This window comes from Nycticebus coucang, chromosome 12 (genome assembly GCF_027406575.1).
Source record: "Nycticebus coucang isolate mNycCou1 chromosome 12, mNycCou1.pri, whole genome shotgun sequence".
Classification (NCBI taxonomy): Eukaryota; Metazoa; Chordata; class Mammalia; order Primates; family Lorisidae; genus Nycticebus; species Nycticebus coucang.
This window is the reverse complement of record NC_069791.1, coordinates 38,982,412-39,006,974: the sequence shown is the minus strand read 5'-3', so window position 1 is coordinate 39,006,974 and position 24,563 is coordinate 38,982,412. Positions and strand designations below refer to the sequence as shown.

Genomic DNA, 24,563 nt, shown 5'->3' with positions numbered 1-24,563 from the left:
GACACACTCTAAGAGAAGGGGTCGCCTAAGGACGAGAGAATGTGAGTAATGTATCCCAGAGACAAGGTATGCCATGCCCAGCACAGGGAGAAGAAAGGAAGGATTCTTCCTTTACGGGTTGGGGAACACATGGCCCTCTCGATACTTTGATTTCCAGCTTCCAGCCTCCAGAACTGGGATGATAATTATTTGATTTCGAAGCCCCTTGACAGCGAACGAATCCATCATACATGGTACTGGGCATGGTCTCCTGGGGCATTAATTACTAAGGTAGTCAAGTCTGGACCCCGGTTTTATTCCTGTGTTCAGCGCTCAGAGCTTGTCTCCACAAATTAAACCTTATTCCTTTTCCTGTAAAGATAAATGCATCATATTCCACAAATTTTTATGAGGACTATCTAGTATTGCCCTGTTTTGGAGGAGGAGGGGGTACTACCTTTTTAAATAACACAGTTCCTGAAAACCAATTAATTACAGGCACAGACTTCATTTTTTAAAACAAATGCTTGACCTTGAGGAGGTAAATGAACTTAACTTCTCATAGTTGATTAATGATATCTAGAGTGTATTGTAATTGTATCTTTTCTTTTCTTGGTCTAAACACTTAAACTACAATTTATAAAGTAGGTTATAATTTGTAAACTAGGTTACAATCTATAGTAGTCAAGGAAGTCAGCTAAGCCTGACCATATGACCATAGTTCATGGCCAAGGAAGTCAGCTAGGCCTAACCATACAACCATAGTGCCCATAGCGTGTGGGCACACCCTTCTCCAGATGATGGAAAGAAGACTTAGAGCAGTGGTCCTCAACCTGTGGGTTGCCACCCCTTTGTAACAATGAAAATACACTGCAGCATTAGGAAGGTTGAGAACCACTGACTTAGAGTTTCCATTTCAGAGGAAAATCCAGGGTGCATACCAAGTAACAGATTTCAAATATAAATTTTCAGGATCAACTATTATACTATACATATTTATGACTATAAATACATTTTGTTAAGGATTCGAACTACAGAAAAATCTAGTTTAAAAAATGTCCTTCTTTTCAAGTTAAAATTAGTAGATTTAAAAAAGAAATGTGCATGCCCTCACTAAGCTCAGTAAATTAAAACATAGAACAGGGATCAGTCAGGTCTTTTTGATCTGCTTACTCTGTAGAAATTATCCATGCTTTTAAATACCTTGACGCAACATAAGTTCTGATTGCATTTTATTAAATTAACTTACCTTATATTAAATTCAAACTGGGATCCTGAGAAGGAAAAGAGATTTGTTGTTGTCTGGATTGGGCTCCAGCCAAGGAAAGCATCCTTCTTTAGCATAAGCAGAGATTGTCTCCTTAAACTGTCCCCCAGAACTAGGCTGCTTCAAGTTCCTAGAAGCTGAGAAAATTCTCCTTATCAGAACATAGTTCTGATGCCTACACATCTCTCCTCTTAGCTTCATCGTACTACACCAGTTTCTATTTATTTTGATATCTTAAAACAAAATTTGCTCCATTATTTGTTCTACTAATCTCCACATAAGCAATGTCCCTTGTGGACAGAAAAACTGTGTGTATGTGAACATCTTTTCATATTTGTTCTCATAGGATGGTTTATGACATTTAAGCATATAAATTTATAACATTTATCCCTTTTATGCTATCATTACGGGGCAAAATAATGTTTGATATGAAGAGGTGTAATCTTGAAGATAATTCTGTATTTCTGATGCTCGACCTTATATTAACAAAATCTGTAATCAGTAGTTTTAAGCATTGTTTCACAATTTAAGTAGATTTCTTCGACTTACAGTCTTACATTAGATAAAACACTTTTTCTTTTGTTTACTCATTTTCTCCATCATAAAAATCTTGATGAAAAGGGTCAAACAACATTGCCTTCATTCTACTTAGAAACTGAGGCTTGGAGAGGTGAAATGAATTTTTGAAGATCACTTGGGCTACCATACTGTAAAATTTATTCTATTGGGGAAAAAAAATCATACATTATTTAAACTTTGGGAAGTACAGCATCAGTAGGGAATCACAGTGTTGATTAAGACATTGGGCAATTATTAAATAAATGATACTACTATTTTACCAGGAGCGGTACTTTCTAAAATACCTAAGAAGTTAATTGAACACTCAGAGAGCCTCTTATCAGAGGATTTGTTTTATGTTAAAAATTCTGAATGGCTTTTAAATTATTTATTCCATCTCTTAGGCTTGTATTTTTTACTTAATTTCAGGAACTACCAAAAAGAGTTGATTTTTCAGATAACTCTCCCACATGTAAGACTGGTAGGTCTGTTTTCTGTGGTTATTAATAAATAGATTTATACCTTTAACTTTCAATGTCTGATCTCAGAGATGAAAGTGGCAAACATCAAAATATGAAGCAAATACACTGAAAACTTTAAGGAACTTTATTTTAAATAAGCTTATGTTCATTTACTAATAAATTCTCGAAATAGAAAGAAATTACACATGAATGGTCTTTACCAAAAGCTATCTAAAGAGCTATAAGAAAAAGTAGTGATAGATATATAGGACAGAAAAGGCAAACTTTGATAAAATTTATGATAAAAAATATAATGATTTGATTACAAGGCATTTGTCACTTTCTGATTTCACATGGAATAATTTTGTGAATATGACGTATACGTGTTGGAAATTTTTCTGAATTTTATTTTGGCAGTTATTTTTAATGACCATAATCAGCAGCATTTGTTAAGTGCTTAACAGTACTTACTGTTCTGTGTAGAAAATGAGTTGGGCACGGTCTCTTATTTCTTAAGTTTACAAATTAGGTTCCACAACCCTGATATGGTTAACATGATGGGTAAGTGACTAACACTCAGCGTCAATATTAGCAATACTGACATGAGAAACAAACATTTGGATTGAACATTTATGTCAGGTCTCTTAGTATTTATTTTTATCTTATGGAAACTTAATCAGAATGTATTAAGGGCCCCACGCTATATTGAGAAAATGTCCAAACATAATACGGTTATGGTAGTAACAATGTATTAGAACTCAAGCTGTATCACTTGACATTTCAGCATTTATGTAATTAGCTAACTAGCTGGTTAGTTCTGGAGCACCTGCTGGGTGCCGGTACTTGGCTAAGAAGCTAGTCCTGCCCTCGAGGAGTTTGCATTTCCTTTAGATCGATATCGTAGAGCATGGAAAGTATACACTTGTGAATAATATTGTCGTCTTTCTCAGGCTGCCCTTGTTCATCTGCTTTAAGTCAATAAAATTCCTCCCCAGGAATGTCTCTCCGTCTGCCCTGTCTCTTCCAATCCTGCAGTCCCTGCCTCGACTCTGGTTCTCCTTATCTCCTGCCCAGATTTTGTAAGTTTGTAGGCTCCCACAATTTCTGATACCCACTTCTTTTCTAAAGAAAGATTATCTTTCTAAAGAACAAATCTGAACAAAGCCGTAGCTGTCTTTAAACTCGTGTACATTTTCCAAGTTCTTGACCTGCTGTCTCAGGCCCTTCAAAATCGCAGTTCAGAATTTGCCACCTTTTTCTTAATGCGTCCTAAGTATAGGTTGTCAGGGAACTTGTTGGCTGTTTTTGAGCAAATCGTTGCTGTGATTTCACGTGCTGAGCATTTGCCTGTGGTGTTCCATGCACCTGGCAGCATCCTTCAAGGCCCTCAATTTCTTTTTCTCCATTTCTTTCCGACAAAACCCTCTTCAACCTTCAAACCACATTTTAAATAGTGTATGCTGCCTTTCCTGTTACGGAGAGACAGGTAGTTTAAGAATGATAATATATTGTAATTCCTCATTTACATATTTTGTTTCCCTCTAAAGAATAGGAGCTCCTTCCAGGTGGAAGTTCATTCAACTTCTTGTCTCTCTTACATAACCTGTGTCTAGCAGGTAATAAGTTGCCCAATAATTATTGAATTAGTGAATGATGGATATGTGATGTGAGTTTCCTTGTCAAAGCATGTATCCTTGGCTTTCTGAAGGACTTCCACCCTTTACTTTTTCAACTCCTTTTTTTAGTCCTCTGCAGTCCATGAGGTGGGAAGGATCTCCCTCTGATGGGTAACAATAAACCCAGTGGCAAAGCATTTATATTGATCCCCCTGAAAAGATGTATGTCATAAGACTAATGTTTTCATCTTTTCATTCATATTCACATTTATACTTTAAGTGCAGTGTTCTGAGTGAAATGAGCCCTCACACTAATCCGTGTAATTAAACGGAACTCTCCATGCTTGGCAACCGCTCTAGACCTATTAACGCAGTGGCTGCTTTAAGCCTGTAATTGAGATTTAAATTGCTTATTTAAAGGAAAAAGTGAGATTCCCCCTCCCCCTTTGAAATGTCAATCCTTTATCCTTTTTTTGCTGAGTATTCTAATTTATTAGGTTTTTTTTGGGGGGGGGGCGGGGGTTGGTCATCAGTTGCACCTGTTGACACAGTCACACTCTCTTACAAAAAAACATGGATGTGATCAGAAATATTTTATAGGATTAATCATTGAATGGGAAAGAGTGAGAGCCTACTATTCCAATTCAAATGTTTCTTAAATTAACTAGATCTTTCTCAGTGGAAATAAAAAGGGAATGAATATGAACTTTAATTTTAAAAAGATGTCATTTGAACTCTACATTTAGTAGTGGTCTTCTAAGCGATCTTGTTATCGATTTTCTTCACACAAGTTCTCCCATCAAACATGTAAGCTGCTATTGTGTTAATGGACTTTCCTTTTTAATACACAGATATGTGTATAGAATTCTTACTCTGAAATGTCTTGGTGTGTCCCCCCTCCTTGCTTTTAATATATTCTGGACTGTCAAACTTGCTGTACAAAGTGCTTTCTATCTTGACTTCCTCTTACCTAGAGTTCTTCCTTATCCCTATTCACCTCTTACCTTTAAAACATATTCTGAACTGTCCAGCTTCATGTATAAAGTTCTATATTTCTTGACTTAAACTTACCTAGAATTCTCCCTTGTCTCTGGTAATCTCCTATACCTCAAAACCCAACTTAAGCATCACTGTCTATCTTTAGCTAAGTTTCCACAGATGTCCTTACTCCCAGGGGGAGAATTCATCATTTCTGTATTTGTGATTTAACAGTCCATGTTCATTTACACTCAAAGGCAGACCTTGCTCACTGTTCTCATTCTGCAGTAAGGACCTTTAGAAGAATTCATGTCGTAGTGGTTTGTGTGTAACAGATTCATCATTTTTGAGAGAGGGGAAATGATATCGTTTCAGAGGGTTATTTTTAGGATTTTAAGGTAATGCATAAAAAATACTTAGTAAAAGCCTCAACAATACTGGGAAAAACAATGGTTTTGTGTGCTTATGTTTTATTTTAATGTTTTCGTATCTCTCTCCCCTATTGAAATGAGATGGCCAGAATGCTATCCTCATTGTAGAAGCTGCATCCAACAGCCTCCGTGATTACTATTATTAATCCACGTGAAAAGTCACATGCAATGTTGGTTAAAACATTTATTAGAAGGTTATTAAAATAAGATTAGAAGATTATTAAAATAAGATTTAATTATTAGGAGATTATTAAAATAAGAGGAGGGTGATTGATGGGTATGCACAGTGTAAGTGTTCAGCACGTCCCCCAGGTGAAGGGCTCAACCACAACTTGAACTTTACCTTAGAAATGAAAACAATGTAATCTAAACATTGGTACCCTCCTATTAATCTGCAACAAAACAAAAAGATTTAAATGTTCGTATTAGTACTGAAACTGACACTTAAATGTTTTGAGAGGGGATTTACTCACAGAGAAAAGGAAAATGAAAAGTCTAAAATCACAAGTCCAGAACCGTTAGATATGACATCTCTCTGGTGGAGAATTACTCCCGGTGCCAACTAAGAAATAAAAATGATGTAAGTACTTACAAAATCTCCCTCTGGTTCAGACTCTGCATGTAGAAATAGTGTAAGTGGAAAGATTCTTCAATATGTCCAGAGTAGCTACTAACAGGAATAATGATTACCATGTACATACTTATTTCTATTAGAAGTAAGCTGTGCTTATTTATACTATTTAATAAAGCTAAAATATACACAATGAAGTTAATTATAATATTAACAATATCTACAATATTATCAACAGTGCTTCTCAAATGTAAATAGAAATGATAAGTATAGTGTTAATCAGTGTTCCTTAACTTTCTCTTTAAGGAGCTCTTTTTTCTTTTTCTTTTTCTTTTTTTCCTTTTTTTTTTTTTTTTTTTTTTTTTTCGGTTTTGGCCAGGGCTGGGCTTGAACCCACCACCTCCAGCATATGGGGCCAGTGCCCCACTCCTTTGAGCCACAGGCGCTGCCCTTAAGGAGCTCTTTTGAGTGAGGCGTATGTATATATGTACATAGAAGTACGTGATTTGCATACCATGCAATTTCCCCATTTAAAATGTACAATTCACTGGTTTTTAGACTATTCACAGAGTTATGCTGCTGTTAATTCCAGAACATTTTCAATGTCCCCTGCAAAAAAATCCTATGCCCATTAATAGTCACTTCCCTTTCCCACCACCTCTAGCTCCTGTCAACTACTAACCGATTTGCTATCTCTGCAGATTTTGCTATGTTGGTCTTTCTTAAAAAAACAAACAAGCAAAACAACTCCGGTCTCTTGGCTCAGCCCGCCAAGCTCAATCCCTGTTCTCTGCTCCTCTTGGCTCAGGAGGGTTTTGGTGTCTCTGCCACATCTTCTGTCACCCTGTAACCTGAAGATACTGCAAGTTCTTTAAGAAGCGTGCTGGGACAGGAGAGACACCAGGAACCGGGTGGAGAATTTGTGACAGTCCACAACTCCGTCTAACCTGGAGGACTCATCATACTGCTTTCCATAATGGCTGGATCAATTTGCGTTCCCTTTGTCGTTGTACAAGAGTTCACTTTTCTCCTCATCTTTGCCAACATTTATTATCTCTTGACTTTTTTATAAAAGTCATAACAGGTGTGATGATATCTCCTTGTGGTTTGACTTGCATTTTTATGGTAAATACTATTGTTGAGCATCTTTTCATAAAAAATAAACCTATTTGCCACTTAAAAACAAACAAGCAAACTCTTTGTAGTCTTTGTGATTGACCTCTCTGTAGAGCATCATAAAAAATACCTGTTTGCCACTTTAAAAAAAAAAACTCTTTGTGGTCTTTTGAGATTGGCCTCTTTCACTTAGCCCAATGTTTCGAGGGTTTATCTATGTTGGAGCATACATCATTTTTTTTTTTTTTTGCTGCCAAATAATATTCCATTGTATGGATATACCATATTTGGTTTATTGATGAATTAATAAACTTTTTAATCATTTCCTCTTTTTGGCTATTATGAATAATATTGCTCTCTATGTTCATGTTCAGATTTTTGTGTGAATATATGTTTTCATTTCTCTTAAGAGTTAGAATGTTGTGCTCTATTTTATACCTGGGGTGAAATATATTAACATTTTGAGAAACTATTTAACATTTTGAGAAACTGTAAGTGATATTTCAAAGTGGCTTCATCACTTTGCATTTCCACTAGAAAAGTATGAGGGTCCCCATTTTTCCACATCTTCACTGATGCTTATTATCTGTGTGTTTGTTTTAAAAGATACTATGATAGCCCTCCCAGTGGGGGAGAAGTGGTGTCTCCTTGTGGTATTGAGTTGCATTTCTGTACTAGCTAATGCTGATGAGCGTTTTGTCATCTGGTTGTTATCCACTTGTATATCTTCTCTGGACAAAAATCTGTTAAATACTGTACCTACTTTTTTTTTTTTTTTTTTGTAGAGACAGAGTCTCACTTTATGGCCCTCTGTAGAGTGCTATGGCCTCACACAGCTCACAGCAACCTCCAACTCCTGGGCTTAAGCGATTCTCTTGCCTCAGCCTCCCAAGTAGCTGGGACTACAGGTGCCCGCCACAACGCCTGGCTATTGTTTGGTTGCAGTTTGGCCGGGGCCGGGTCTGAACCCGCCACCCTCGGTATATGGGGGTGGCGCCCCACCGATTGAGCCACAGGCACCGCCTGTACCTACTTTTTTTGGTTGGTTTATTTTCTTTTTATTATTAAAGTGTAAGCATTCTATATTTTGCATACAAGTCTCTAATCATATTTATGGTTTGAAAATATTTTCCCCTGTTCCCTGTATTGTCTTTCCCTTTCTTAATTCCTTTGCTGTTGTGTTTCTATTTTTAAAACAAGAATCAGACAAATTACTTTTAAGGCTAGATTTTATAAGTGGCTGTTTGTCTTCATGGTACATTTGGCAGTCGTTTTTTATTCTCTAAAATCCTTAGTTTTTTGAACGAAAGTATGGAGTTTTGAGTAACTCTTGATTTTATGTTTCTGAAACTATCCTCTATGACGCACCAGATTCTTCAGGACAAATGAGTTCAGTTTCTAAGGTAGATTGAGAAATGTTAATTGCTTTAGTTATTACTCTGAAGTCACAATATTAAAGGGTATATGATGTGCTGTATTTAAATAACAACTGTCTAGACCAGCATTTCCAACATTTTTTTTTTTTTTTTTTTTGTAGAGACAGAATCTCACTTTATGGGCCTTAGTAGAGTGCCGTGGCCTCACACAGCTCACAGCAACCTCCAACTCCTGGGCTTAAGCGATTCTCTTGCCTCAGCCTCCCGAGTAGCTGGGACTACAGGCACCCACCACAACGCCCTGCTATTTTTTGGTTGCAGTTTGGCCGGGGCTGGGTTTGAACCCGCCACCCTCGGTGTATGGGGCTGGCGCCTTACTGACTGAGCCATAGGCGCCACCCCCCAACATTTTTTTTTTTTTATTTCAGGTTGAGGGCACTAAGAATTAGGTTACATACAATGTTTGCATTTGTTAGTTAATATCCTCTTAGAATTGTGTCCTACCCGCAAGGGGTGCCATACACCCTGACATCGTGCCTATTAAGTGGGAGCACACCCGTTCCCCTCCCTTCTCCCTTTGCCCCTATTTACTCGCCCACCACCTTGAATTGATTTGAGTTTTTCTCTTATGTGGGCATGTATTAGATAGTAAACTGGCTTCACATTAATATCGCATACATTGGCTTCTTGCTTCTCCATTCTTGTGATACTTTACTAAGAAGAATGTGTTCCACCTCCATCCACGCTGATACCAAAGATGTAAAGTCTCCATCTTTTTTAATGGCTGAATAGTATTCCATGATATACATATACCACAGCTTGTTAATCCATTCCTGGGTTGGTGGGCATTTAGGCTGTTTCCACATTTTGGCAATGGTAAATTGAACTGCAATAAACAGTCTAGTGCAAATGTCCTTATGATAAAAATATTTTTTTTCTTCTGAATAGATTTCTAGTAATAGGATTGCAGGATCAAATGGGAAGTCTAATTTGAACTCTTTGAGGATTCTTCATACTTCCTTCCAAAGAGGTTGTATTGGTTTGCAGTCCCAACAGTGTGAAAGCATTTCCAAAACTAGTTTTAATTATTTTTCTCTGAACAACTATTAATACCAGCATCTGTAATACATACTTAAGAACCATTTTTAAAATCTATTCTCTAAATCACTTTTACCACACTGTGTGTGGCTTTTCTCCTCATCCTTTGCTTTTAAAGTAGTAAAAGTCTTTTTAAAAATTCTCTATCCAGATATTGGCAACCAAAGGGACAGAGATGCTCATGGTTTTTTTCTGTCATGTTTGTTGAACTCACAAGATTGGAGTTGATGTATGTGTTAACACGTATATGTATAGTGAGCATCAAACTAATAACATACATTGTTCCTCCATGTACCAATCCTAGAGCTAGAAAATGTACTTTCAGGTTCTTTTGGGGAGGGAGGTGTGAATCCAAAGTCAGCTATTGTGCGTAGGTCTATTTCTCTTCCATTTCCAGGAACTTTTCCATCATATCTGTTGCCTGCTGTTATTGCTACCTCTTCATAAGAAATTGCTTGTGTGTGTGTGTGTGTAGATAGATATCTGCTCCAGTGAACTCAAAGGTGACATTTTCATGGCATCAGGATGCTGGGGCAGAGCTAATCATCTTTCCCTCATGGTTGCTTTGCGTCAGAGGATAGCTGTTTCATCTCCAGAATCCTATAATGCTTCCAGGCAGGAAGAATGTGAAGGCAGAAAGGGAGAAGAGACAAGCTTGCCAAGTCTTTCCTCTTTTAAAAAGAGTTCTTAGAGGCCTCACACAGTAACTCCTACCTATATTTTATTGGCCAAGACTTTATATCCTGACCTCCTGATCTGTAAGGGAGTTAATGTTGGGAAATGTATTAATGGTTTTCTTGCTGATCCCACTGCTATTTGTATGAAAATTGGGATTGGGGGTCATTAAGAGGAAAAAGATGTATACAGCATGGGCAGCTAGCGGTCTTTGTGACATAGGCAGGGGATGACAGATAGGAAATTCTGAGTTAGAGCAGATGAGCAAAGGTTCTTCCCTGGATGTGTACTTTTGTTTGCATGTCTGAGCTTGCAGCGCTTTAGAATAACCACATGTCCATTAAGAGCTACCACAGGAGTTTAAAATGAAAACAATAGGCATGTTATTTATTATAATTTTACAAACCAATCAATTTCACAGGACTCTTTTTATAGCAGCCAAACTCTAAGCTGGATGAAATTGAAAACAAGTAAGTATATGAACAATGGTGGAATTTTTAAGTCAACTCATTATTTAAATTTCTAAATAATTGACTTTCCTTATTAATTTTTCTTTTGGGCAGAAACCAATCCGTCATTTTATAAAAATATTTATTGAGTGCCTTAACTGTTGCCAGTTAAGGCTAATTAGATTCCTGCTCTCCTGAAAATCCCTTTCTAGTATGGGAGACAGACAAGGCAAGAACAAGTTGACTGTCTTTTATCTGAAATGCATGGGGCCAGCAGTAAATTCTCAGGTTTTGGAATTTTTACAAATACATAATAAGATATCTTGGGGATAGGACCCACGTCTAAACATGAAATTCATTTACATTTCATATATACTTTATACACATAGCCTGAAAGTAATTTTATTGAATATTTAAAATAATTTTCTGCATGACACAGTTTGTATACATGGAACCATTAGAAAGCAAAGATGTCACTATCTCAGCCATCCATTGTGGGCAATGTCTGGTATCATGTCAGCACTCAAGAAGTTTTGAATTTTGGACATTTCGGATTTCAGATTTTCAGATCTGGGATGCTCAACCTATAATGAAATAATTAAATAAGATTATTTTAGATTTCATTAAGTGCAGGCAGCAGACATGGCCATATGCTAAACAGTACTAGCAGAAGATGACGGTAGGACTGGCTTCCTTTGCTTACTCCTTAAACCTAGCTCCTGCTTCCAAGCCTGGTGCAGGGGAAGCACTTAGTATAGATTTGTTGGCGTTAGGCAGTTGGATGGATGGATGGACGGACGGACGGACAGATGATCAATCATGGAAAGTGTCTCTGAGATAAACCTGAAGAATTAGAATGAGCTAGTGCTATGAAATGGAAACACTGATTCCATGCAGAGTCAACAGCATCCAAACCTTGTAGGTCATAGCAGTGAGTTCAAATTGAATTGTGAAATAAATGAGAATTCATTGAATGATCTTACCTTGATTTTTCTCGACTATTTCAAGATTATTTAAAATAGTCTAGCTTCATAAAATTATATAAAGTAGGTGATCTATTATTACTTCCATTTTACAGATGAGAACACTGAATCTATTAGTGATAAAATAACTTATCCCTGACTCACAGAGCTGGTAAGAGTGAAATTGAGATTTGATTTCAAGAAATTTGGCTCCAGAGTCTATGCTTAACCACTCTACAATGTTGTAAACTATGAAACGTGCAGTAACTTGCATGACTGAACATGGATTATTTAATCAGCAAGAAAGAGAGAGGCTGGAAATAAGGTAGCTGCCAGTTGAATGGATTCAATTTTTATACTTTTTAATAGTGACTTATGATTTGAATATATACCAGTTTCCCAGAGCCTCCTCTAACCATCTTTCATCAAAATTTTCTTTCTGAAATAAATTATGAACTGAACTATTATAAGGGCTCAGGTTTGTGGTTCTAATGAACTCTGAAAATATGAAACTTGCAAAACAATAAATTTCTTAGAATAGCTTAAAAGGAAAAACTTTACCAACTCAAGTTGGGCGGTCCAGTTAGGCTATGTCTTTGAAGTTCTGATCACACCTTGCTCAGTGAACTGACTCTGAAAAATTGAATTTACCATCTTCTGGGAATATTATCATGGGCATTTAAAACACATCTTGCAACCAGAAACAACATAAGACCGGTCGTTCCCTCATGACATCTTCCAAAAAAGTATAAATCTAGGCTAACACGAAAAATCACCCTAATACTCCTCTTAAGTGACACTAACTTTTAGTTTTCAAATGTGACTTTGTGATCAGTTATAAATTTCTACATTCTAATTCCTCGATTCCTTCATGGAGAATGAGAAGCTAACGAATTTTAAGTGGCAATTTCATTAAAAAGTTTTGGCTGTGACATGTCAGAAGATATTTTGTTTCCCACATCCTACCCCTTCCTCACGTTTCTGGAATACAATGTATGATTGAAACATGTTTTGCAGTGAAACATTTAATACTTCAGATTGTGGTTGGAAACAAAATGTGTTTAGTAGATTTACTTTCTGTAAGAGCCACCTGTTTGAAAATAGTCTATCGAGCTTTCAATTTAGATACATTATCAAATAAGCCAAGAATCCCATCTGCTGACGAGGTCAAACTGACAAGGTCAAGGATAAATCAACACGATAAAGCTTCTTAATACAACTCAGAATGATGCTTCTTAATAGCCATTGTTAAGAAGCTATTTTATTATTTCCTTGTGTTTCTTCTCTCCATGCTTGCTTTTAGGTTCCTTGTTTTTTTCTTTTTTCTTTCTTCTCTCTTCTTTCTTCCTCCACCCTCCTCTCCGTCCTCCTCTCCATCTTCTTCCTCCTCTTCCTTCTTCGTCCCTTCCTCCCCTGCTCCTTCTCTGCTGCTGCCTCCTTTTTTTTTTTTTTTTTTTGTAGAGACAGAGTCTCACTTTACCACCCTCGGTAGAGTGCCATGATGTCACAGGACTCACAGCAACCTCCAGTTCTTGGGCTTAGGCGATTCTCTTGCCTCAGCCTCCCGAGCAGCTGGGACTACAGGCGCCCGCCACAACGCCCGGCTATTTTTTTATTTTTATTTTTTGTTGTTGCTGTTTTTGCAGTTTGGCTGGGGCCACCCTCGGCATATGGGGCCGGCGCCCTACTCACTGAGCCACAGGCGCTGCCCTCGTTCTTTTTAATATATTGCCTTTAGTCAAGGGTCTGGTATATAGTGGTTGGATAAAATGAAAAGAGAATAAGTATCTTAGTTCTAGTACTTGAAGGAAGAACAGAGAAATACATGGTAATCCTTTCTGCATCTGCGATTTTATCCCTCTCAATTAAATACAGATTTAGATCATATACTACCCTTCCTTTTTTGTCTTTCTTCCTTTTCCTTGACACATCATCTTATATTCTAGTTTTCTTTCTTTCGCCCCTAAATAGAAATCCACATCGTATATTCCCAAAAGGAATAAACATCCATGGAAACATTTTGGGGTTTATGAAAGAACATTTTTTTGTATAAACAAACCCATGAAATTGCTGTCAGTGTATCAAAGCCGCCTTGAAGTCATGAAAAAGAATTGAGGGGCAAGGTCAAATTTAGGGGGAGCAAAATGCTTTACCTTAAACTTGGTCTAAAATAGTATCTTCAAGTCTTATAATAAATTACTTCCAGCAGCATTTAAGAAACTGAAGACCAGATGCATGTGTCTTGTTACAGTATAGTCATTGGAAGTAGAACTGAAGTAATCTGGGCAATACCCAAGTTCAGAGGAAAAAGAAAAAACCCAAGGAACCCGGGATGGGACTGGCATATATTGTTCTCTGCGACTTAATCCATCTGTGCTGTTCTCAACCCTCCCCAGAGTCTAGGTGATTAAGGAGGAGGAATTAGCAGGGGAAATGTCTGGAGTTTTGTCTTTTTCTGAAGTTTTTTGGCACTGATGAAATTGTGGCTAAAGATTAAATGAAATAATATTAAAAATTTTGCAAAAAGCATTTTTGGAAAGATGTTAACTTTCATATTAAGGGGAAATTGTATTAAAACGAATTCAGCATTTTATTTCATTTATGACTTAAAGTGAGTTCAGTGTTTTAAGTTACATGACTTATTGAGATTTATTTTAGGAAGTCACCTGTTTGTTAATTTTCAGACCATTTCTGAAAAAAAGTTTAGAGAATTTTCCTCTGGTTTAAGTTTGTTATATGTAACAGCTTAAAAATTGTGTGTGTGTGTAACTAGTATGGCCATATCCATTTTTCAGCATATATTATTAATTTTAATGCTGCAGTCTAAGAAATTATATATTGTTTACACAAAATGCAATATATCAGAATGTTTGGTAAAGGAAAAGAGAGGAACAACTTAAATTTATCCAAATGTAAGTACTCATAAATCTTGTTGAGTTATAGCTTTTGCTACAACTGAGGCTGTCTGAATTTCATTATTTTTCCTAGTATTTTCAATTTTTTTCTAAGAAAAGAGATCAGTTCTATAGATTAGTTTCATGAAGTTGCCCCAGAGAGTTTGACTGAGTTTAATAATTTTCTGCGGGAAATATCTTTGAATGAATCTTTTCATGAGGTCCTGTACAAATGGAATCTAAATATATAGGGAAACTGAGAAATGTTAGCACAATTCAGTCTAAAAACAACAGATGAAGAGCTGGAAATAATAAATGAAGCCTTTATTTTATTTTTTATGTTTCCTACTCAATTACCCAAATTGGCAGAAATAATATAAGAAATAGTTTAACAAACTGTAAAATACAGATTTATAGTCACATTCAGTGGTGCTCAGAGGTTTGAGTTCCACCTGAAGAACAAAGTTGATAGAGTTAATAAATTAAAGCTGTAATGCCTCGTTTAAATATTTCACCAGCGTTGTGTTTCTGTCTTCTCAAAAGAACTTAAAAGCTCTTTTATTGTGGTTGTTTTAGAAATAGTTGCATGGACTTTTTGAGGTTTGTTTTCTGGTTGGGGTGGTTTGGTTTGTTTGTTTTTAGGCCTAATTATCAATTGCATTGTAAATTTAATTGTTTCCAGCTAACAAATGATATACTTGAAGGATCAAGCCCTTCCCACATTCTCTCTCATAGCTTTTTCTCCAGCTAATCTTTCAAACGTTTGGTATTTGGGACTTTCAGTTACTTTTGCTATTCTTTTTTTTTTTCTTTGCAGTTTTTGTCTGGGGCCGGGTTTGAACCCATCACCTCTGGTATATGGGGCCAGCTCCCTAATCCTTTGAGCCACGGGCACTGCCCCTTTTGCTACTTTTTTATGCCTTCGGAAAATTAACCTATCTCAGGCCTCTCATCACCAAAGGAATACAGTAATGTTTAAAATTTGGATTTTACAATTTTCATGCAAAAAAAAAAAGTCAATCTGAGTCTGATTCAGTAGACTGAGTAGACTCCATGGTCATGTACATGTGCTACATGTTACTGTGAGTTAGGATACATGAAGTTTTGTTGTAATTACAAGCAAATTGATCAAATTTTGTAAGTTGTGTGTTTGCAGGGTCAAGGAATGAGTCTTTCCCATTCTACCTTCATAAAAAATCGTGCATGTTGGCTCGGCGCCTGTAGCACAGTGGTTATGGCTCCAGTCACATATACCAAAGCTGAACCTGGCCCAGGCCAGCTAAGCAATAATGACAATTGCAACAGAAAAATAGCTCAGTGTTTTGGCAGGTGCCTGTAGTCCGAGCTACTTGGGAGTCTGAGGCAAGAGAATCGCTTAAGCCCAAGAGTTTGAGGTTGCTGTGAGCTGTGACAGCACAGCACTCTATCAAGGGTGACATAGTGAGACTCTGTCTCAAAAAAAATAAAAATCATCTATGTTTTTCAAATTATACTTTGCTCTTCGAATGCAATAATACCTGATTTAGATTTTATGTTGTAAGTATTAATAGTGATAAACATAACAGCAAAAGTATTGAGTTCTTACTATACCCCCAGGTACACAAAGACTTTTTATGTGACTCATTTTACACTTCAAAACCCACCCAAGATAGATGCTATTATTATCTGAATTGCAGAGATGTGGAAACAGAGGCAGAAAGATATTAAATAACTTTTCCAAGATCATGTATCTAGTGAGACTGAATATCACATCACAGGTGTGGTTTGAAGTAGTTAATCTGGCCCATACTCTACCTCAGATGCATAACCGCTAGGCTGGATTTTGTGTAGGATTCAGAAGGTACTTCAAGACCTGTGGTGCCTCAGGGTTGGCAGTTTCCACGTTTGTTAAGCATACGTGGAGCACAGAGCTGTATACACACACCTAGCAAGTATCTGTTGAAAGAAAGCATGAAGGAATGAATGGATGGATGGATGCAGAAATTGGTATTGATGAGATAAGCCAATAGAGAATTTGGTAAATCTCTGCTAGGTAATTTACATTGGGGGGTAATTTTATAGCCAACATATTAAATTATGATTAACATTATAGTATTTGCAAGTATTTTCGGAGAAATCAAAATTTTCTGTTATTCCTCTGTTTTAAAGGAAGGTGGCGATTAAAGAGGTGAAAATTGATTTTGGAGATAATAAATCTATCACTTACCTACCACCATGAATTACTTGAAGGCAAATCAAATCTGATGTTGTTCTTTTTCCTTACCAATATACTTTAGTTCCAAGAACCTGAACTGAGTTTGGACTCTACTTATTTTTAAAAGTAGCACAGCAGGACTAAAAAAGTATATCATTTGCAGCCAGCAGACCTAAATTTTGATCTATGTTTATCCACTGGCTACTTATGTTACTATTCGACCTCTTTTAGCTCATTTTCATTCCCCTAAAATAAGGATAGTATGCTGCTGTTCCTTTGATGATAAAAGAAAAGTATTTACAAAACTGCAGAGAATATTTCTCAAAATGTTTTTGTGTTCTGCGACAAACTGTAAGTCTCTTGAAACAAAGGTTCTATGAATTAAATACTTCTAGATAAAACTGTTTAAGTTCCTTTACTTGAAGACTTCCCCAGACTTTAATGCTAACATGTACTGGGACTATCCAGGTAGGAATTATGCAGCATTTCACACGTTTGTTATGCTTTATTGACATTTTTTCATAAAATACTTCACAGGAAACTGTTTAAGCATGAGACTGATGTGGTTTCATTATTAGGAATAGCAAAAAATGAGTTAGCAATAAACATTACAAAAATTTCGCCTAACCAGGATAGGCAAGACGTATTAAGTGAAAATCATGGAAGCTTTGTAAGTCTAGTGGCAGCACATAGGTGTAGGGTAATGATTGTCATTGTGATAACAGGGGCAGAAATAGAATTATGGAACTATTGTAAATGGGAGTGTGGGACCATCATTATCAGAAATACATACAGAACGAGCAGCGGAGAGGCTAGGACATCTGAATTTTGCTCTGTTCGAAGCCTTCTCGTTCCCTAGTGTTTATGAAATGTATTCTGGCTGCTAGTTTGGAGTCCAAAGAGTCAAGATCAGGAATTTAATATCTGCCAGGTGAATGGAATTTAGGTAGTTATCACCAACTGTGAAGGGAAAGACATAGCCTTACTTGCAGTTGTTCAGGAGAGGGTCCATTCTAAAGACTCTTTCTGTGTTTCTGAAAATTTGTCTAAAAGTTTAAGATGGAAAATACAAGAGAAAGCTAAATTAATCCAGAGAATCATAAGAGATTTAGATCCTGGGAAAGATCCTAGAGTCAGGAAAGGCTGAAACCAGTGTGCTGAACAAGGCCCACTTCACTTTCTTTAGCCCAAGAGTAAGAGGTGAGAGGTGATGGCTGCCCTCCCCCACCTCCCAAAAAAGCTTTGTAGTCATGTCTGAAAGATATTTTAATAGCTCTTTTCTGTATTCTGTGTAATGTAACAGCGTCCTGTTGTCTCCCTGTGAAATCTTCAATGAAATCTGCACCACTGGAAAATACCTTGCAGAGAGGGCGGATTTGGGAAGTGGGGGGTGTGATGAAGCAGCTCTCATCAAGGTAGGCTGTCTATGAGGCTCCAGGCGCTATTCATAGCTGGTTTATCCAAAGGAGGCTGCTAGAGTCTACAGGTTTGCAAATTAAATCATAAAGGAGGGTTATTCTTTTTGGCACTGCTTGTTAGTGAGGTCTTTCTAAACCTGAAACCCCAGTGTAGAAAGAACCATGGGGGGCTGGGGGGAGCACTGAGTGACGATGAGCTTTAAGGACTGTGTTGGCACATGGCCTCTGACCCCAGACCCCAGACCCCATGCAGACCTCCCCAGGGCCTTTCCTGAGGCGAGCAATGCAGTCTGGACTTTCTTACTCCATTGATAAGAAGAGGCAAAGGAGAGAAGGGTGGAGAAATAAGAGCAGTTCTCTAGAAGGGCTACACAAGAGTTGAGCTGCCCTAAACCCTCTGCCACAGGCCTTCTGAGTCCTAGTACTGCCGTCTAATAGACCCGGGAGCCCTTCTTCCCACATGGAATTCTGGAGAGAGAAAATAAAAATAGAAACAGATTGAAGAAAAGAGCATGCCAAACGAAGAATCCAAAGCAACACACCAGGATTAAAGAAGAGATTTTAATTTGTTATCAAATTGAAAACTCCAGGCACATCACAGTAAATAAGCTGTTAAAAGCCACCCCTGCTCCCTCACAGTTTTCAAGGACTATCTTCTGTATGAATTGTGACTAATCTGTAATTTAAACATTCTGTACATTCTCCCTGTGCTGACTAGAGTAAGAGTTTGGAGAAAGACAAATCCCTGACAATTTCGTACTCTTTAGCGAGTGTAGCATTAGTAGTCTCTAGAGAATGTTCTTTTTGCAGTTTTTAATGAGCTAATGATTAATGGACCGATTGGATACTAAAGAAATAGAGTTAAGTGCTAGATATATGTATGTATCTGTAATTCCAGAAATCCAACTCCTTTTTAAATTTTAGCATCAGTTTGCTTTGCTGCTTCTCAAATGTGCCATTCCTCTCCCGTTTCTGGAGCTTTGCAGCCTCTGTTCCCTCTGTCTGGCATGCTTGTCCCTCAGGTCTGTACATCCGCCTCTCTGACTTTCTACAGTTCTCTGATGAAATGTCGCATTTCCCCTGCTCTGCTGTGGTCCCGCTACACTTATCTGTGTTCCTGGGCGCTACACATCATTACCCACCCAGTCATCCTTCATCCGTGTCCTCCAAGCTTCTTTATAGCTTTATCACCACCCGGTATATTATGCTTTGTGTATCTTCTGTTTTCCTTCACTAGAATGTCAGAGCTAGAAGAGCAGAGATACATGGTGTCTTATTGTAGGTGTAAGTTTTGCCTCAAACAGGGCTTAATATGTAATAGCCTTACAATAAATACTTGCTTAATAAAAATGATGAAATAAAAGTGGGCTATATGGTAACTTTCTTATCCTTTGTATATCCTTTTCTGTCTTCCAAACTATGTTTTAGTAATTTTTAACAAGTGAAAAAGAATGGTGTTCTTGAGCAAAATGCAAAGATAATAGTGGTGGCTGTTCCTCTCAGTACCTTTTTTCATATCCAAAACCTCCCATCTCTTTGAAGTATATGCAAAGAATAATTTTTTATTGTCCATCTAGACATGGTTCTCCTGCAGTTTATCCCTTTTGTAATAGTTACTGTGATTTTCTTTTCTCCCAAGAAGTCCCTGAAAAAGCATTAATTTTTATATAAACAGATAGCAAGAGAAAATAGCAGAGGGAAAAATATATAAACACTGAGGGAAAATATTTTACCTACAGACATGTACTTTCAACTGTCCTCATTTTGCATGCCATTATTAAAAATATCTCTGCTTGGATAGGACCTTTTTGTTTCCATGCTGACTTCTTCTTTGCTTCTCCTGTGAACTTTTTAAATTCTGCGTTTGGCAGCAGTTTTGTTTTTCTTGGGGCTAAGTACTGGGTAACATACTGTTAGCTGAAGGCTGTGATGCAGAAATTTATTATTAAAAGTAAAAGAAAGAGAGAAAAGAATTTATTCCATAAGGATCAAAATGACTTCGTGTTAAAGAAGTTCAGATTTTGGAAATGTTTCATATAAGAGATTGTGTTTCTTTTCAAGGAAGTATAATTTGTTTGGCTGGGAATAAATTTAATGGTCTTCATTTTGCCTATCTTGGTAAATGGGAGCAGAGAAGAGAGGAAAGTTTTTTTCTTCTTCTTCTGCTTTTTTTTTAAAGAGAATTCCTTCATCAGATGGAAAGATTTTGTTTGCCATTTGTAGGCATAACCTTGGTGACCTATATATCCCCAGAAGTTCTGGTAAGATACTTACTAAAATGTCATTACCCAAAGGAGTCGTCATAATTAAATACCAAGAAGGTATTTTTTATATGGTAAGAGACAAACATTTCTTTTTTCTTTCTGGATGAAGTAGTCATGTACTCTTATCAACTGGGATATATTTTCATTTCCTTTATTTTTATTCATTTTTCCAGTCTCAATCTCTCTGTCTCTCTCTTTTAAATCTGTAGCAACTTTGTATAATGGATCTTAAACTCATGAGCATTCTTCCCCCCCCAAAAAGAGTATCATATCATCTTAAACTTTCTCTTTTCTTGGAATTGCTTAGGTAGCATGCTGGTATTCATTTATTGTGAAAGTTTAGTCGAGATAAATTAAATTGTAGAAAAGCAAAAAAATCCACAGTTTCTACTTCTGGTCCTTATTGTCTATGACCCATGGGTGTCTTTTACCAAATCCCATGATATGGTCAAATGACAATTCTGGTCATGGAAACATGGCACTAATTCTGTCTGTTTCATTGGAAAGATGTTTTGATTTTCTCATTGACCAGATATCCTTATCAACGTCAATTGCATTTCATTGTGAAATTCATTGACTTCAGTGGGCAAGCTGTCTTTTTGTTTTTTACTATTTCTTGTAAATTGCCAATAATTTTTATTTGTTGTAATCACTAGTCAAGGGAGTAGGGGGAGGAAGTCGTCTTTGTAAAACATTGAGCCTTATGGTTCTGCTTTAACAGGAGTATTTATAAGTGGCCAAATGCTTCGTTTAGGTTAAGGAGTCTGTAATATTAAAGTCCGTTTATCATACTATAGATTTTTTTCTTTTTTTTTTTTAAGAATACTAAAATGATACTGCTTATTTTGGTCTTTGGTCTATGATTGGAGGACAGTGTTCTTATAACAGTAAGCACATTTTTTAATGCAATGTGCTGCAAACAGGATACACGTTCATATGCTACGTAGAATAATATAAAGCTGATGTTCATGCACTCTCCCACTCTCCGCCCTCCCCTAATCCTCTGCCCAGAGTGTAGTGTTCATAGAGAGCAGCAGAGCCCTGATCCAACTCCTACCTACACTATCACCTCTTTCTCAGAATTTAAAAAAGTTACAATGCCACAATGAACTCCATACTCTCAACACTGAAATAATGAATGCTAAATTTTGGCTAAATTATTTTAATTAAAAATGAATTTTAATGGTACGGTCATTGTATGATTTCCTCACATCCAAAGGGAAAACCACTCTTCTTCTTGACTAGAGAACACATCTCATTCATCATAGGCAGTTCATTTCTTTTTGATCAGATTTCACATAGCATATAGATTTCTGTAACTTTTTCATTTGAAATAAATTGCTATAGTGTATATTTTAACATTGCCACATTCTTGGTCAAACTCATGCCTCTCAAATAGAATAGGATAATTAATATATAATATGTAAATATATGAGAATGGAATTTCTTAACCCTGTATCTTTCTCATTCGTTTGTTATATAATGCAAGGAAATAACTCTCTGATACATATGACATTTGGAAAATTTTACGATTTAGTGCTTTGAAATGAAAAGATTAAGCCGTGAATTTTTGGAGGTTTATTTTTATAAGCTCTCATTTGCAAATTATCAGATAGCTTTTCTCTTCTGTCATAAGTGATGACCCAAATGAGTCATTCTGAATGTGCTTTTTCTTTTCTTTTCTCTCTCTCTCTTTTTTTTTTTTTTTTTGCAGTTTTTGGCCGGGGCTGGGTTTGAAACCACCACCTCCAGCATGTGGAGCTGGCGCCTTACTCCTTTGAGCCACAGGGCCGCCCTGAATGTGCTTTTTCTTTGACTAAAATTCATCATCAAGATAGTAAATGGCAATGGCAAGTAAATGGCAAGAAAATAAATGGGGCAATGAATTCATTGCTTTTCTTATTTTGTTAGCATTCTGGTCCCATGAAAATGTTTACCTTCTTGATTGACCATCATTGTCAAATATTCTCTTTTAAAGAGAACAATTCACAACTATATTTTGAGTTACAGTCTGTGTTTATGAGATTCATTTCTTTTATTGTGATAGAATTGACCAAGTTACCCTGATTTAATCTCATTAGTGGGGAGGATAATATTCACACAGCTGATCTTTTATAAGGTATTCTTTTCAGAAGATTTGGATAGTTCATATCACTAGTACCTAGTGCTCAAGTTTACTCCCTCTTTAAAAGTTGCCAAATCAGCACCTGTTCTTCCTATTGTTAATGTAAGGTATTCTCAAAGCCTCAATAAGGCAGGTGATTGAAATGTGTCAAGAATTATTTTTGATAGATCTAGTAGAAAAATAAATTAAATGTTCTTAATTTATATGTTCTTAAAGTATACTATTTATTTCATTAGTTGATCAGTGTTTATGAAACATAAAATTTGAATGCATATTAATATTTACTAGCAGATGTAATGGTAGTAATTCTAGAAATTAAAAATAAAGCATTAAGGGCGGCGCCTGTCCCATATGCCGGAGGTGGCGGGTTCAAACCCAACCCCGGCCAAAAACCAAAAAAAAAAAAAAAAAAAAAAGAAAGCATTAAAGAAATAACATATAAGCATTCAGTTTTACATAATGATTGTATCAGCTAATAGACTCAAAATTGTGTCCTAGCTAAACTATAATTAGATCATTGCAATAATCCCAAACTTACAGTGATTGACTATGTCTTGTTGAAACTGAGTAGCTTAAAATAACTATGTTGTATGTTTTACTTTTTATACCATGAGAATATTTTTCATGTAATTGTTTTTATAAAGGCCTTCAAAGCCACATTTTAATAGCTATCTAGTTTCATTTTTATTATTTTTTTTTTTTTTTAGAAACAGAGTCTTACGTTGTCACCCTTAGTAGCAACCTCCAGCTCTGGGGCTTAGGTGATTCTCATGCCTCAGCCTCCCAAGGACCTGGGACTACAGGCGCCCGCTGCAATATCCGGCTATTTTTTTGTTGCAGTTTGGCCAGGGCCGGGTTTGAACCCACCATCCTTGGTATATGGGGCCGGCACCTTATTCACTGAGCCACAGGTGCCGCGCTAGTATTCATATTTATGCTATCATTTATTTGATAGTTTTCCCCTTTTTTGGATATAATAATTAACACATTATAATTACTGAAATTTTACATTATGATTTATTGGTTCAGAGAATATTGGATATGTATTAAATTATATTTTTCATATAGTATATGTAATCATATACATTTATGATATGTGTTTATATACATTTGCTGTATGTGGAAATTACGTACACTCTTTTCAACATTATTCATTTGCTAATGTAAAAGACAGTAATATTTTGTCCTTGTTCATTTCTTTTACTTCCAATAAAGGTTTTTTCATAAATTTATGAGCTATTGATATTTCTTCTGTAAATTGTTCTTATCCTTCCCTCAATTGTCTACTAGGGTTCTGTTTTTTTTTTTTTTAATTTGTATTTTTTTATTATTATTTTGAGACAGAGTCTCATTTTGTAGCCCTGGTAGAGTGCTGTGGCATTGTAGCTCACAGCAACCTCGAACTCTTGGACTCAAGTGATCCTTTTGCCTCAGGGCACTCTACCCAGGGCAGCAGAGTTAGACTGTCTCAAAAAAACATTTTTAATTTTAAAAAATTAAAATTACAGCATAACTTCTAGAAATTTCCCATCGAAGGCACTGTAACAAACTCTTGAATATACAGAGGTGCTCAACATAAGGAACTAGGCCTACTGTACTGATATGTGCATATGGTTCATGTCCAATCTATGAAAATTAGGTCAACTTGAGGAGGTGGTAGGGAGGTGGTCAACTATGGAGGTTCTATAGTACTATTAGCTTTTCATTGAAATTAAACTTGTAAATTTGTTTACATAGAACTGACTACCTAATAATTTTATCTAATTCAGTCTTAACTGGTAACACTGTATGTCTGTCACTAAAATTTTACCATTTTCTGTATATGATTAGTAAACATTTCTTGATAATGTTCAAAGGTGTGTTACTTTTTGTTACTATTGTGAAAAGTTTAGTTGTTTGTTATTAAATTTTAGGAGTCATTGTTGTTAGAAATAGTCCACTTGTTAACTTCTAGGTTATTAGTTGTAAATAGTTCATCAGTCAGTACTCATGAGAAATGAATATACCGGACAGATGAATGGAATTTCAGTCCTCTCAGTTGATACCTTATTTTCCTTTATATTCATCCTGTTAAATATTATTTGCAACAAATATATATTCTGATTTATAAGCAAAGTAACTCAGGGTTATT

The 24,563-nt window shown here is 36.4% G+C and overlaps 1 protein-coding gene across 1 annotated transcript in view; it reads left to right on the top strand.

Moving 5' to 3' along the window:
* The window catches only part of PDE3A (phosphodiesterase 3A), a 312,683-nt gene that overhangs the window by 172,754 nt on the left and 115,366 nt on the right, over positions 1-24,563 (top strand). The gene's annotated exons all lie outside the window — the stretch shown is intronic.